The 17,283-nt window shown below is 37.6% G+C and overlaps 1 protein-coding gene and 1 long non-coding RNA gene across 2 annotated transcripts in view; both read left to right on the top strand.

Moving 5' to 3' along the window:
- The window catches only part of LOC124862642 (cytoplasmic phosphatidylinositol transfer protein 1-like), a 90,945-nt gene that overhangs the window by 28,161 nt on the left and 45,501 nt on the right, over positions 1–17,283 (top strand). The gene's annotated exons all lie outside the window — the stretch shown is intronic.
- Positions 1,717–2,694, top strand: LOC124862646. Its single transcript, XR_007036969.1, has 2 exons — positions 1,717–1,845; positions 1,935–2,694. It is a non-coding gene; the product is annotated as an uncharacterized LOC124862646 (long non-coding RNA).

Genomic DNA, 17,283 nt, shown 5'->3' with positions numbered 1-17,283 from the left:
GGAAAAGGAATGAAAGTAATGAAAACCCAGACAATCCTAACTAAAGCATAAAACATGAGAAAACTCACAAGTTACGACATTAGCAAATACTTCACAAATTGATTTAATACTGAAGTGATATCCAAAATAATGGAAAGGCATTTTAACAACACTAAAATTGAACAATCATTAGTAATGATTTTTTGCTCAAAAGATCTGATTTGAAGTAGGAATAACCATTGCTACAGCGTTCTTTGTATTGAACGTACAACAAGAGTGCATTGTTTCCTTTTTTTGGTATGTGGCAGAACTGGATTTATTTCCTCATTTGTGTGAAGAAAATATACTCTGAAAAACCAGTAAAGGTCTGCACATTACCTGCCTAACTGCTGAGGAAACATGAACAGTTATAGTTTTCTAATAACTTTGTTTATACATCTCAAATATCCAGGTGAGTTGGATTAATTTACGTTTTTAATTAGGTTTCATCTACAGCTTTGGGGGAACAATGAATTTAAAATTCACTGATTTCTATTTTTTTTTCAACAGTTTTCTCAGAACAAGATTTTTACCAGGTCAAAGCATGTTGTTCATTCAATGGTCCAAACTTTAACCATGTTGAATACATAATTAGATCTAGTTTTAACAAGAATAATATGAAGGAGTACAACAGTACAAGAGGAAACTGGATTGGATTCACTAATTATTCAATTGTGTATTCGAATCTCTCGAACATTAGCCCTTATGATGCACTTGAAAGAGCAATGGAAAAGCAGCTTTTGTGTAACGATAACATACAAGTTATCCAAACCATAGGTAAGAGCTTTTCTTTTTAACAATATGATGTTAGTTTTCAGTTTAGCTTGAATTAACAATATGGAACTGAGACTGTGATGTTATACATGCTCATTTGCTGACATTACCCACAAGTATTTTACCCATCTGTTTTAACGTAACATTGAGCAAAAAAGATTGAGCATTTTAGCTTTCACAAGAGTAAATTTATCAACTTTAATGTTGATTTCTAAAAATGTTGGTGTTATGGTTGACGATTGCTTGTCTGTAATATCATGCAGTTAATTACATGTACAAATGTAAAGGTTAAGACCTAATGTGGAAAGAAAATTATAAATAATTACACAAACGAACAATCTGTATTTTAAAGCAAATTTGAATGTAAGCTTAATAAACTAATTTAAATTGTGTTTTGTGTTAATTTCTGAAAATATTTATGTTATGGTTGACATTTACTTGTCTGTGATATTCTGCAACATATTGAACAATATAAAAATGTAAAGGTTAAGACCTAATCTGGAAAGAAAATTATAAATAACCCATTTTCTTTCTAGGAAACATGTCCACAACACCCACCATTAGGTTAAAATCAGTCAAACACCCTAATGGTCGACATCCAGCCATGCTTGTATGCAGTGCCTATAACTTTTACCCAAAGCAAATCCAACTAACCTGGCTGCGAAATGACCAAGACGTGACTGAAGGGGTCAGTTATACAGATGTTATCCCTGATGGAAAATTATACTACCAGTTTCACTCTCACCTGGAGTACACCCCGATTTCAGGAGACAAAATCAGCTGCATGGTTAAACATTTCACCCTGTTCGAGCCAAGGGTCATTGTTTGGAGTGAGTTTGTTACTGTCATGCAAATAAATAGCATAGATGTAATTTAAAACCTAAATGTTTACAAACCTTTATTTTTTCGCCGTTTCAGATTACTCTTTTACTGAGGAAGAAAAAACTCAGATTGTTGTTGGACTGTGTGCTCTGATACTTGGTTTGGTTATCCTGACCTCTGGATTTATCTACTACAGGAAAAAGTCAGCTTTATACAACTCTATCTGCCAAGGTGAGGACATTGAAGAAACCTAAACTTTTAAAAACAATATTACGGTACTTCAACTACCGTATTATTACAATTATCCTTTCTTTGACCAGGACGAGCAGTGATTCCTGTGGACGTCATTCCCGAATTTTGAGCCTTTTAGTAGCTCAAACAAAAACTAATTGAAAAAAGACAAAGTCCTCCATGATGTTCTACATATGGCACCTCTAACTATGTCTAGGCTTTGGTGGTCGGGTTGATATACGGGATTTTAAATCTCAGGGGAAATACACAAGTTTTACATATATTACTGTTTTTGAAAGTTTATATTTGTACTTGGCGGTTTTTTGTCTTTTTCTGCATGATTTATGGGGCTGCACAGTTAGTAGCTGCACATTGTTGCCTTGCAGCAACAGTTCTACCTTTGTTTGAATCCTGGCCCGGGGTCTTTCTGCATGGAGTTTGTTGATTCTCCCTTTGCATGTGTGGGTTCTCTCTCTGCATACTCTGACTTCCTCCCACAGTCCAGAAACATGACTGTTAGGTTTATTTGTCTCTCTAAATTGCCCTTAGGTATGATTGTGTGTGTGTACATGATTGCTTATCTTGTTGGTCTTTGCGTTGACCTGTCATGGACTGACGACCTGTCCATCACAGACGTCTCTCACCCAATGACAACTGGAGATAGCACCCCGCCACCTCAGGACCCTGCATGGATAAGCTGGTATGGATGGATGACTTACAAATATCTAAAGATAAGAAAAGATTCTGCACATGTGCCTTTACCCATAAGCAATGATACACTTACAAATAAATATATTTGTTATAAATACAACTTTAAATATCCAATAAATGATTTTTTGTCATGTCTTATTCATTGGAAGGTATTATGTGTATTGTTGTGTATGCTGGAATTCCCCCAGAAACATTTTCACCAAATCCCAGGTGAATGCCAAATAGAAAACACTTCTTGTTGGCCAGACCAACAAGATTATATCTATGAAGTTTTTAAGCCAAGTTAAAGTTTCAGCATTTTTTTATCAATCATGCAAGCTGCTGGTTTATTTTGTTCCTATAGCCAAAACTAACTAAAGCCTCTTGTAGTGTTTAAAAGATGAGGAAACAAAGTGTTTTGACAAGTTTAGGACCAAAAGAACATCCTCATATTCAAACTTCTGAGAAAAGCTAAGAATAAAATCAACCACTATGATGCCTCATACAGGCAGGTCAGACCGAATACCTGACAGACTTTAAAATCTAAACAGAGGAACACAAAGGGCAAAGACAAACCAAAACATGAATGGGGAAAACACCAACTATAAAAAAAAAAGTTTTTTTATACTTAGAGAGATGATTAGCAAGTGAAACAAGTGATAGTGATAAGTAACTTGGAGAAGTTGGTAAAAAGGGAAGGTAAGTGGTCACATCTTAAGAAGCTGGAAATAATAAAAAAACATTTCACCTAAAACTCTAAAAGAAATGTTGCACCAAACCAATGGTAAACCAGGGATGGTGTGAGAGCCAGTGTAATTACATTACAGTGTTTTTATGTGAAAGAACAGTAATTAACTGCTTTGTGTTACCATGGCCTGTAAACCACCTCAGTGTCATATGATTTTGTTATTAAAAGCATTTCTTCCAATGATTCTTCTTTTCTTGTATTCTGAGTTTTTGAAGAGGACTGGTAGTGCAGAAAAAAACATATTTATCTTTATTTGTTGAGGGAAAATTGTGTATCAATTTAATGCTTTAATCATATGATCATTACGTGTTTTGCCTTGGCCACACATCACAAACTTACAGTAACAAACTGATTTAAATGGCTTTTATTTATCCGCTTTTTGTTTTTGTAACTAAAGCTTTAACATGTAATTTATATGTCACTACCCATATATTTAATATACTGTGGAAGGCATTGGTTTTATATTATCTGAATGAAATCAATCAAGTAAGACCTTCTCTCAATATAAGAGATCAGACAAAGAGAAAATATATATTATGAGCGACTGTTGTGTGGTAGAAAATGCTTTGTTAATGACAGAGAGAATGGGAAGATAATAGATAATAGTAAGGCAACCCTAGCTTAAATAACCCCTCGTTAAAAGATGTTTAGAATACCATGAAAGCAGAACGTGTTGAAAAAAATGGGTGTCACTCCAGTCAGATCAGAACAGGAAACTGAAGCCACACATCACACACGGTCACCAAAATTGGACAAAAACAGATCAGAAAATTGTCACCTGTTCTAATACATCATGATTTCATCTGGTAAGTCAGAATATGACATAAACAACATTATAGCCTGGTACATGTTTGGGATATGGTGGAACAAGAGATTTGCATCATGGATGTGCAGCCAACAAATCTGCTGCAACTGGTTCTGTCCTGTCAAATACAATTGGTAAACGATGTCATGAAGAATTAGGGCAGTTCTGAAGGCAAAATTGAGTCCAATTCATTACTATCAAGATTCAAGAGTCTTTATGGTCATTATGTCACCATAATGAAAATTTGCTGAGACCTGGCACAAAAAATACACATGTAGTGCACAGATAGAATTTTAAAACACTTATAGAAAAAGAGAACATATGTACATAGAATGCGGCATGTAGTATTTAGTATTTACAAAAAGTGTGGCTTGTGCTAAAACATTTATGAGATGGGCTGGTGGTTTGTTTGATTTTCAGTAGGGATGTTAAGTGTAAACAACTAGAAGTTGCTGGACTTGAACCAGGGATCACACACTTGCCACTCAGCATGCCAACCCAGCATGCCACCAATTCAAGCTACCAAGGTGAATCTTACAAAGTGGCCAGAGACTCAGATTTTCCAGCAGACCCAATGCTTTGTCATTTGAACGGTGGATGTTTAGCTGCCAGCACCACCTATGTATCTATTTGGATTTTAGGGGCTTGCCTTAAAGCTGGTCAAAAACAAACACACAGCAGTCGGTTTCTGTGAGTTCACACGCTGCACAGGTTCTTGCAGCTGACAATTATCCACAAACATTAGCAGGGAAAAGTGGTGGTGTAGTTGTATTCTGTAAGTCATCTGTAAATCCTTCTTTTTCACACTTGAATCATTCATCTGGGGTCTATTTAAAGTGGAATTGCAATGCTATTGTCTGAATTCCTTGTTATTGCAGCTCCACAGGCTCCTCTTTTACCCCTGTTCTGGGGTAGGTCTCTTTAAATGCTATTGAGGCACTTCACGGCCCTCTCCCCTCCATGTGAAAGAGATTCCCCTTTAACCCATTCGGCCGTTTTTGTAGTTTGATAACAGAGATACAATTATCTAGCAGGGCAGACACAAGAAAAAAAACAGCAAAAACAATACTAAACTGTTAATGTAATGTAATACAATGCGAAGGCTGTATGGTTATGTCCTCAGGAGCTAAAAGCAGCACACAGCACTAACATGAGCAGAAGGCACGATGCTACTGCTATCAAAACAATGGCCAGGAGGTCATATCAGCACACAATAAATTCATGTCTAAATTAAAGTTTAGTGTCATTTTATTTGCAGCTTACTGCATTGCTGTGTCTGTCGTTTCCATAGACAGAAGGAACTGACCCCTTAATCAGATGGTCTTTCAGCAAATACTTCTAGATACTTGCAGCTTTGGCATACTTGAGCATGGACTACAAAATTGCAGCAAGCAATAAAAATGGTGGATGCATGGAATTAGTCCAAACTTGGGAAAACAGTAAAATGCAGGCAGATGAAAATGTATTGTCCAAGAAGCATGCAAAGTGCAAAGGCCTGAAATTGCTCTGTGAGAATAAAAAATGGCGACCAGATAAGTCCAACTTGTCTTCAGGTTTTAGCCAATCACAACAGGGCAGCACTTTTGCCAGATGTAAAACCTAATATTTTAAGTTTGTTAAACTTTAAAAAAAATAAGTTAACCCAAATCCCGCCCACTCCCATTTGATTGGGCAAAATAAAATTCTTCATCCAATATGATACAAACCCGAACAAGATTGAACCTGCCATGCTGCACCCATGTACACCTTAAGCAAACTTATGTAACATTCAAGGGACAAGGTAAAATGACAATGACCTGTTTTATTCTGCTTAAACTAGGTGTTCTGATCAGGTATGAACTACTTTTAAATCTGATACATTTTTAAATGACAACATAGTATTTTATCTTTTTTAAAGAAATTTATTATATTTATCTTCCATATTTATTCCACTTTTTATGGCTTATCTTTTTAGCACTTTGATATAAAGCCAATTCATCATTTAAACCTTAACCAACAGCATGATGTAAAGATTTTATTTGGCATGAGAAGAAATTTGTTGTCACTTCCATTTATCAAAAGTATTTATTTTGTTAAGGAATGAAATTATATATAACTTTTCCCAATGATTATATTTATATCTCAGATCTAAAAAATGTATGCACTGTTCTTTCTAATATGTTGCCTACTTCATCTGTGTGTGTGTAGTTGTCACAGATTGTGGGAGGGTGGTAGGAAGTCCACAAAGTCAAGTGAAAACATGGAACAACAATATAGCAGCTAAGGAAATTCCTAAAGAGGAACAGATGTAAGGGAACTCAGATGTGAAAGAGGAAGTTTAAGTCCAAACTATAAACAGAGGAACCTAAGCTATGTTTCAGTAAACTTTTACCCAAACTTGGACCTCGGCACATGTGCAGAGGTCCAAGTTTTTACAGGTGAGGAGAAGCAGCTCGTTCATCTTGTAGGCCAGGGAAAGCTCATTGGCCAGGATTGAAGGCAAGGATGAGCGTAGTTCCGTTGTCGAAGCTTCATGAGCTTGCTGTCTCTGGCGGTATAGCCCACAGAAATCCACAGCAACACTGGCCAGGATATCAGTGAAGCTGGTGTCAATCAATGATGGTGAGAAAATGCCAAGAGAGGTCTGTCTGATGTTTAGAAGTTCCTCTCTGCTGAAAGAAACCACTGAATGGTCACAGAGAGCACCACAAAAACCGCAGTAAGCGAGAGAGCAAAGCTCCAAGGCTGACATAAAGCGGCGCCATCTTGGATAAACCATGAATTTTAGTTAATACTTTAAATAGAACAGTCAAAAGCAACTCTAAATAAAAATGGGGGTTAAGCTTGATTTAAAAGAAGACAGATTTTAAGAATATTTGTAGTTTTCTGGAAGTTTGCTCCAGATTAGAGGAGCATAAGATCTGAATGCTGCTTCTCCAGGTTTGGTTCTGATTCTGGGGATGCAGAGTAGACTTGAACCAGAAGACCTTACCAGTGTGAAAGGTCGACATAATAAAATTCCAACAATAATTAAGAAGTGATGCAGGATTTTAGTAGAGTGAGCAGACTCACTAGTTTACTTCTAAAGACTCTATAAAGGGAACATGATTTAAAATGGAAAAGGAATTAAAGTAAATGAAAACTCAGGCAATACTAACTAAAGCATTGTTTCCTTTTTTTGGTATGTGGCAGAACTGGATTTATTTCCTCATTTGTGTGAAGAAAATATACTCTGAAAAACCAGTAAAGGTCTGCACATTACCTGCCTAACTGCTGAGGAAACATGAACAGTTATAGTTTTCTAATAACTTTGTTTATACATCTCAAATATCCAGGTGAGTTGGATTAATTTACGTTTTTATTTAGGTTTCATCTACAGCTTTGGGGGAACAATGAATTTAAAATTCACTGATTTCTATTTTTTTTTCAACAGTTTTCTCAGAACAAGATTTTTACCAGGTCAAAGCATGTTGTTCATTCAATGGTCCAAACTTTAACCATGTTGAATACATAATTAGATCTAGTTTTAACAAGAATAATATGATGGAGTACAACAGTACAAGAGGAAACTGGATTGGATTCACTTATTATTCCGTTGAGAATTCACATTACTGGAACACTGACCCTTTGGATGCACTTAAAAGAGCAATGCAAAAGAAACTTTTGTGCAACGACAACATACAAGTTATCCAAACCATAGGTAAGAGCATTTCTTTTTAACAATATGATGTTAGCTTTTAGTTTAGCTTGAATTTTTAGTTTTACTTTATTTATTTATTTAAAATGGAACAATTCATATGAATTAACATGAGCAGAGGTTCAAATGTAAATATGCCAGATTTAGTCATAAAGGCTAATTTTCATCTGCAGTCCCATTGCAGGTTGGTGTAAAAGCATGACAAAGACATGATGCACAGGACAATTTACAACAAGTAATTACAAAAATACTTTAACAAATAGTTAGTAAAAATGGTCGTACGTACAAATTAACAATATGGAACTGAGACTGTCATTTTATGCATGTTTATTTGCTGACATTACACAAACGAACAATCTGTATTTTAAAGCAAATTTGAATGTAAGCTTAATAAACTAATTTAAATTGTGTTTTGTGTTAATTTCTGAAAATATTTATGTTATGGTTGACATTTACTTGTCTGTGATATTCTGCAACATATTGAACAATATAAAAATGTAAAGGTTAAGACCTAATCTGGAAAGAAAATTATAAATAACCCATTTTCTTTCTAGGAAACATGTCCACAACACCCACCATTAGGTTAAAATCAGTCAAACACCCTTATGGTCGACATCCAGCCATGCTTGTATGCAGTGCCTATAACTTTTACCCAAAGCAAATCCAACTAACCTGGCTGCGAAATGACCAAGACGTGACTGAAGGGGTCAGTTATACAGATGTTATCCCTGATGGAAAATTATACTACCAGTTTCACTCTCACCTGGAGTACACCCCGACTTCAGGAGACAAAATCAGCTGCATGGTTAAACATTTCACCCTGTTCGAGCCAAGGGTCATTGTTTGGAGTGAGTTTGTTACTGTCATGCAAATAAATAGCATAGATGTAATTTAAAACCTAAATGTTTACAAACCTTTATTTTTTCGCTGTTTCAGATGACTCTTTTACTGAGGAAGAAAAAACTCAGATTGTTGTTGGACTGTGTGCTCTGATACTTGGTTTGGTTATCCTGACCTCTGGATTTATCTACTACAGGAAAAAGTCAGCTTTATACAACTCTATCTGCCAAGGTGAGGACATTGAAGAAACCTAAACTTTTAAAAACAATATTACGGTACTTCAACTACCGTATTATTACAATTATCCTTTCTTTGACCAGGACGAGCAGTGATTCCTGTGGACGTCATTCCCGAATTTTGAGCCTTTTAGTAGCTCAAACAAAAATTAATTGAAAAAAGACAAAGTCCTCCATGATGTTCTACATATGGCACCTCTAACTATGTCTAGGCTTTGGTGGTCGGGTTGATATACGGGATTTTAAATCTAAGGGGAAATGCACAAGTTTTACATATATTACTGTTTTTGAAAGTTTGTATTTGTACTTGGCGTTTTTTTTGTCTTTTTCTGCATGATTTATGGGGCTGCACAGTTAGTAGCTGCACATTGTTGCCTTGCAGCAACAGTTCTACCTTTGTTTGAATTCTGGCCCGGGGTCTTTCTGCATGGAGTTTGTTGATTCTCCCTTTGCATGTGTGGGTTCTCTCTCTGCATACTCTGACTTCCTCCCACAGTCCAGAAACATGACTGTTAGGTTTATTTGTCTCTCTAAATTGCCCTTAGGTATGATTGTGTGTGTACATGGTTGGTTATCTTGTTAGTCTCTGTGTTGACCTGTCATGGACTGACGACCTGTCCATCACAGGCGTCTCTCACCCAATGACACCCAATCTAAACAGACAAACCAAAACATGAATGGGGACAACACCCACTATCTAAAAAAAAAATATTGTTACACTGAATGACTGTTTTTTTGTACTTAGAAAGATGATTAGCAAGTGAAACAAGTTATAGTGATAAGTAACTTTGAGAAGTTGGTAAAAAGGGAAGGTAAGTGGTCACATCTTAAGAAGCTGGAAATAATCAAAACCATTTCACCTAAAACTCTGTACCAAACCAGTGCTAAATCAGGGATGGTGTGACAGCCAGTTCTCTGCTCGTAATGTAAAAGAACAGTAATTAACTGGTTTGTGTTACCAAAGCCTGTAAACCACCTCAATGTCATATGATTTTGTTATTAAAAGCATTTCTTCCAATGATTCTTCTTTTGGCTGTATTCTGAGTTTTTGAAGACGATTGGTGGTGCAGAAAAAAACATTTATCTTTAATTGTTGGGGGAAAATTGTGTTTCACCTTTAATGCTCTAATTATATGAGCCTTGTATTTTTTGCTTTGGCCTTATTTCAGAAACTTACACTAGCAAACAGATTAAAATGTTTTTTATTTATCCGTTTTTTGTTTTGTTTTTGTAACTAAAGCTTTAACACGTACTTTATTTGTCATTTCACACGTAATATGTAATATTATAGTATATAGCAAAAGGAATTGGTTTTGTCTTATCTGAATTAGATCAATGAACTAAAACCTTCCCTCAATGTAGGAGATCAGATAAGGAGACAATATATATTATGAGCCACTGTTGTGTGGAAGTAAATGCTTTGTTAATGTCAGAGATCAGAGAAGAATGGGCAGATAATACATAATAATAAGGCAACCCTAGCTTAAATAACCCCTCGTTACAAGATGAGTAGAATACCATGAAAGCAGAACATGTTGAAAAAAATGGGTATCACTCCTGTCAGATAAGAACAGGAAACTGAAGCTACATGTCACACAAGCTCACCAAAATTGGACAAAAACAGATCAGAAAATTGTCATCTGTTCTAATGCATCTTGATTTCATCTGGTAAGGTCAGAATTTGACATTAACAGCATTAAAGCGTGGCTGCAACTGTTGCCATCCTGTCAATATGGACCAAATTCTCTAGTTAATTGATGTCATTAAGAATTATGGCAGTTCTGAAGATAAAAGCGAGTCCAATCCCTTACTATTAAGGTGAACCTTATAAAGTGGCCAGAGACTCAGGCTTTCCAGCAGATCCACTGCTTTGTCATTTGAATGGCGGTGGCTTAGCTGCCAGCACCACCTATGTATCTATTTGGATTTTAGGGGGTTAGCTTAAAGCTGGTCAAAAACAAAAACACCAGTCCCTTTCTGTGAGTTAACATGCTGCACATGTTCTTGCAGCTGTGTTTTTCCATCTATCCAGTTATCCACAGGACAGCATTAGCATGGAAAACTGGTGGTATAGTTGTCTCCTGTAGGTCATCCCTCAGCTGTGCTCTGCTCTGTTAACCCTGTAGGTCATGCAGCTAAAATACAGACAGGCAGTCAGTTCTGCTTTCGTTAAATTTAAAACCATACCTTTCCCAGACAATAGTGCTGACCACTTAACTGCCAAATAATTAAAATAATATTATTGATTTCCACTGTTTCCTTGTGATGCCTGCTGATGTTCTGAAACTCACTTGTTGCGTGTGTTTAAAGATCAGAAAATGAAGGAGGTTATGTAGAAGTCCTTTGACGTCTTTGAATTTGTGGGATGCTTTTAATGTTCTGCTGTTGTGAAGAGTAAATTAATTGTGGCAATCGATGGGGTGAAATTCATTGTATCCCGCTGCATTATGATGGACACTTTACTGTGACATCACCATCTAGTTTCATTTTTCATATTATCATTGTAAAGTAACAACTGACCATCTGGGAAGTAAATTTCAATGCTCTGTAAAATAATGATGGCCACATCAAATATTGAGACTTTGGTCACAATTTGGACGTTTTTACTTTTGTTTCCAGTAGACATTAATGGCTTTGTGTTAAGTTATTGTAAGGGGCAGCAAATGTCCACTGTTATCCAAGCCATACACTGACTACTATATATTGTATTAATGTCTCACATCTTCTGTGTTGTCCAATGTAAAGATATAAGAAAATATTCACAAAAATGTGAGACATGTACTTTTTGTACGTTTGTGAGATACCTGTACTTCTCAGCTGTCAATACAATACATACATGCTGCACACCATAGAAGTTTCCTCATTTTTCCTCTAAATTGTGACGAAACATGAAGCTCAGAAGTTTTGTTTTTACATTGTTTTTTACTATATAGTCCAGGTAAGCTTGGTCAGTCTTCTGTTTAGCCATCAGGTCAAGTTTTTCTTTGAACATGTTGAATACATACTTGAAATTGCTTGTAACAAGTATGATGTGATGGAGTACAACAGTACAAGAGGCACATGAATTGGATTCACAGTTTATTCAGTGTTGGAATCATATATTTGGAACAGGGTCCTTATGATATGCTTAGAGCATATGAAAAGAAAAGTGTGCGATGACCAGAAACACATCATCAAAACCCTCAGTGAGATAGTTTCTATTTTTCATATGAATTTATTGTTCAGTTTGACTGGAATTAGTATTGATAATCCATGATTCAATCCTAAATATATTAATACTTGTTATTTTTAAAGTTGTTTGAAAAGAAACATAATTAATTTGTTTGTGATATGATGCATTAAGCATTAAATATGACCATGTATGTAAAAGACTGGACACATTGTGGAAAAATAATCAGATATTAGCATCTTTTACTAGGAACTTTTTACAGTAAAACCCACCATCAGGTTAAAATCAGTCAGACAGGCTGCTGGTCGACACCCAGCCATGCCTTCACTGTTATCCAAAACAAATCACCTGGACTACAACATTCAGGGCTCTCTGAACCACAAATTGTTGTCTGGGGTAAGTTTATCACTCTGGTATGAATTACACACATGGCAGAAAAAAGGGTTACATTGACCCTTGTCACTGTTTCAGACAACTCCTTTGCTGTGGAAAAACAACTTCAGATTGCTGTTGGTCTGTACGGACTGATGCTTGGTTTGCTTATCCTGAGCTCTGGATTTATCTACTACAAGAAAAAGTATGCTTCATACAATGCTATCTGCCAAAGTAAGGACGTTTGTTGATGTACATTAAAGTTATACCAATACTGTACATTTACGTTTTAAATAAAGACATGTTTCTGTCTTTGTTTAAATGGGAGGAGCGATGATTCCCGTGGAGGACCTTACAGCAACTCAAACAAAAACAATTATAGTGGACAGAAACGACCTGTGATGTTCTAACTTTGGCAACTCTGTGTATTTGTATTTTACATAGGTGTTTAAAGCAAGGACTTGAAATCCAGAGGACAATGGAAATATCTTTTATTTTCATATTTTAATTTCAGTGCAGCTGGACATGAATGCATTTTACTGCTTCCTTCCTATCATATCAATAATTGATGGCTTGCAAATCAGAGCAGCAGTATATTGTATACTTTGCTTCATGTGGGATAATAAACATGCAAATGGGAAAAACTGTACCTGTGAAGCAACCTTCATGAAAGCCCAGTCCTCACTTGTGTTTTATCTTTTTTGACCTCAAAGATAAGTACATTTTGCTGTATATGTAGACATCTTTTAGTGTCTTTTGAAGGGACTCAGAAGCAGCTGGTGGAAGAGAGGGACTGAAGGCAACTGAGGGAAAGTGGCTAATTAATATAGATGAGCAGGGAGTCTATGGAGGTAATAGAAAAACATCTAAGTGAACAGAAATAACTAAACAATGAAACTACCAAAAGAACATAAACAGGGAAGAAAATACAAACTAAAACATCTAACCTAGAAATCCAGGGAAGTGCCAAACACTTAAACAACAGAATGAATCTAATAAACTTGAATGAAGTGAAATAAAGCAAATGAAGAACATGGTAGTGCAGAAAATACAGGCAGATCTTGACAGAATGTGCTTGAACAGCCAGACCTGAGCATGTTGGCAGTTGTTAAGTATGTTTCCCACTTGAAGACCATTTCCCATACAGTGAAAAAGTATTTGCACACATCTATAAACACCTTATTTGTCAGGTGCGGTGTAGCGGAGGACCCCAGGAGCAAGAAGCATAGGTGGTGAGTAAACGGATTTAATAAATAAAACTCACTTCAGCAGGTGGTGGCAAAAAACAGGCATGGACAGGCAGGCAAGACAGGCATGGACGGCATGAACTGAATGAAAACAAGGTGATGTGATCCATAATGTTTCTGCGAGGAATGAACAGAATGAAGGTGTATAAATGGAGCATAATACAGGTCAAAAACAAAGCTCATTAACAAGGTACAAGCGGACCGAATGAAGCTAATTGCAAACAGACAAGAGAGAACACAATGTGGCTGGAGCAAAACCAATTCAAGGTTACAAACTAATCGGGAAAACATAAAGTACAGAACATGAACTAGGAAACAATAATAAGAAACTAAAGCACAAACTGGAAATACGAATAACTAGAACCCAAACAAAAACCCAATCACCCTCAAATTATGACATTACCAGAATCACAAGCTGCTACAATCTGTTTTCTGAAGGCCTCAGACAGTTTCTAACCAAGGTGTTCACTCTCACTTCAATATTCAGGAGCAAACCAAACTAAATGTCTTAATTTCAACAGGGCAGACCTCCTTAAAAATACTGATCAACAAAGTCATAATCATGCATGTGCACCTGATATAAGACGTCTATGTGTGATTTTTAAAACAGCTTTTTTTTTTTTTTTCCAATGTAGATATCATTGAGAAATGTCACTTTTGGAGTAGTTGTGACATGTTTTCTGTGAAAGGCCACCAAAAATACAACACAATATTTAAGTATGAACTGTGATAATTGGTTTCACTGTTTTTTTCGTCTTGTCTGCTACAATGTTTGGCAACAATTTTGAGATACGCAAAGAAATGAGGAAGGTTTTATCTAGCTCAGGCAGCCTTGTAAAGTCTCATTCATGCTGAAAGCTGACAACAGAGAACATAGGAGCAATGACAGGACATCTAAATAAGTGCAGAGTGAATAATTTATACATCATGTTGCATTTGTGCACAAAGTAAGTCTTACTGCAGGGGTTGGAACTGTATCTAAACTAACACATATGTTAATAGAGTGTGTTGGTAATAAATACTTTTAGGTAAGCTTTTGTAGTTGCTAAACCATTTTCTCTCTCCAGGAAGTTACAGACTTCTTCACACATTTGGATGCTTTGACTCAGGTGAGACTCTGCTATACTTGTCTCTGGAAGTCTTGAAATCTACTATGCAGACTTTAGAGATGGACTTCTTGTGTGGGACAGCAAAATATCAATAACACTACTTGCTGAATATGCTTACAAATATGCCATAATACACTAGTCCTTGTGTAAAAGTGCTATAGAAAAATGGATACCAGACCAGACAGCTACAAGGACCAAAGGTAATTTTAAATTTTACTTCCTTCCCTTATTTGTCACAATATTACAATTTAATAAATGTCCTCCCTGCAGAATTACAAACCAATTATAACAAGAATGTTGTAATTTCATTCTCAGACCCACCAGTGGTGGCTATTTACCCCAGAGATGAAGTGACTGAGGAGGAAGAGAACACCCTCTTCTGTTTCATCAAAAACTTTCGGCCCCCTATGATTAACATCACCTGGACCAAGAATGACAAAGAAGTGAAAGTGTAACATCCTTTCATCGAAACGCTATCCAACTCTGATGGGACGTTTCATGTTTTTTCATACCTGAACTTCGTTCCAAAACAGGGAGATATCTACAGCTGCAGCGTGGAACATGGAGCAATGGAGGAGCTGAAGACCAGGTTTTCGGGTGAGAACAAAAAGGCTCTGTATTTATTAGTCGGATATGTTCAACTGATGCGGGTCTGGAGTGATTTCAGTGTGTGTTTTAAGAGTTTTTAAACTGTTGTCGTATTCTTTTTCCGAGGTTGAAATAGATGACATGACTAACGCTCCAGCTGTTTTCTGTGGACTTGGTCTGACTTTTGGACTTCTCGGAGTTGCTGCAGAGACTTTTTATTTAGTGAAAGGACGCCAATATCATGAAACACTAGACTGTAACTAATGGTTGTTAAGGATCTTTATCACATTTATAATGCTCTAGTAAAAATTATTGTTTTATATTTTTGTATTGGCTGCATATCAGAAATTTGCAATAACCATTTTTAATAATACATGTTTTTCTTTTTTTAACTTGTTCTTCCACTTGTGTGAACGCAACACAAATTATTGTATCTGCAAGTAAACACAATTATGCAACGTATTTAGAGAAAACTTACTTCTGTGATATTAGCCATGTGTTTTTGTAATTTTGTACAATAAAGACGTTTAAATGTGCCTAATAACACCACAAAAAGCGAAACACAATAAAATCCAAAACAGAGAAATTGGACTGTTTATTAAGAATGTGAACTTATAAAATAAAGTTTATTTAAAAAAAACACTCCATTCCATGTCATTGTAGAAAGATCTTTCCAACGCATCAAAAAAATTAAGATGTTTTTATTGTTGTTGACATGCAGCATACCTGTGTTTACTTCCGCTTGGCTGGGAGCATATTAATGTTGCACCATCCGGTCTCTGTACGAGCGGAGCAGGAGTTTGGTTCGCATTGCCGGCACTAAGTCAGACCTGTTCCCAGTGCATGTTGGACTCCGGCAGGGCTGCCCTTTGTCGCCGGTCCTGTTCATAACTTTTATGGACAGGATTTCTAGACGCAGCCAAGGGCCGGAGGGGGTCTGGTTTGGGGACCAGTGGATTTCGTCTCTTCTTTTTGCAGATGACGTGGTCCTGCTGGCCCCCTCTAGCCAAGACCTACAGCATGCGCTGTGGCGGTTCACAGCCGAGTGTGAAGCGGCTGGGATGAGGATCAGCTCCTCCAAGTCCGAGGCCATGGTACTCGACCGGAAAAGGGTGGCTTGTCCTCTTCAGGTTGGAGGGGAGTTCCTGCCTCAAGTGGAGGTGTTTAAGTATCTCGGGGTCTTGTTCATGAGTGAGGGAAGAATGGAGCGGGAGATCGACAGACGGATCGGTGCGGCTGCCACAGTAATGGGGGCGCTGTGCCAGTCCATTGTGGTGAAGAGAGAGCTGAGCCGAAAAGCAAAGCTCTCAATTTACTGGTCAGTCTACGTTCCTACCCTCACCTATGGCCACGAACTTTGGGTCATGACCGAAAGAACGAGATCACGGATACAAGCGGCTGAAATGAGCTTCCTCCGTAGGGTGGGCCCGGGCACTCCCTTAGAGATAGGATGAGGAGCTCGGCCATCCGGGAGGGGCTCGGAGTAGAGCCGCTGCTCCTCCACATCGAGAGGAGCCAGTTGAGGTGGCTCGGGCATCTATACCGGATGCCTCCTGGACGCCTTCCTCGGGAGGTGTTCCAGGCGCGTCCCACCGGGAGGAAGCCCAGGGGACGGCCCAGGACACGCTGGAGGGACTATGTCTCTCGGCTGGCCTGGGAACGCCTTGGGCTCCACCCGGAGGAGCTGGAGGAGATGTCTGGAGAGAGGGACATCTGGGCGTCTCTGCTGAGTCTGCTGCCCCCGCGACCCGGTCCTGGATAAGCGGAAGACGACGAACGAACGAACCAGAGAAGCTTTCCTCATTTGTTGCCTTACTCCTGAAAAGAGATGAACCCTTATGTCGGGATCTGGGTTGTGTGTGTGTAAATTGTGCTTGCTACTTTGTCTCAGTGTTTCAGATGGTGCTGGAGTTCACAGGTGTGCTGGGTGACAGGTGCGACTTATTCTGCTGATTGCA

Source organism: Girardinichthys multiradiatus, chromosome X (genome assembly GCF_021462225.1).
Source record: "Girardinichthys multiradiatus isolate DD_20200921_A chromosome X, DD_fGirMul_XY1, whole genome shotgun sequence".
NCBI classification, from domain to species: domain Eukaryota; kingdom Metazoa; phylum Chordata; class Actinopteri; order Cyprinodontiformes; family Goodeidae; genus Girardinichthys; species Girardinichthys multiradiatus.
This window is presented reverse-complemented; position numbering and strand designations above follow the sequence as displayed.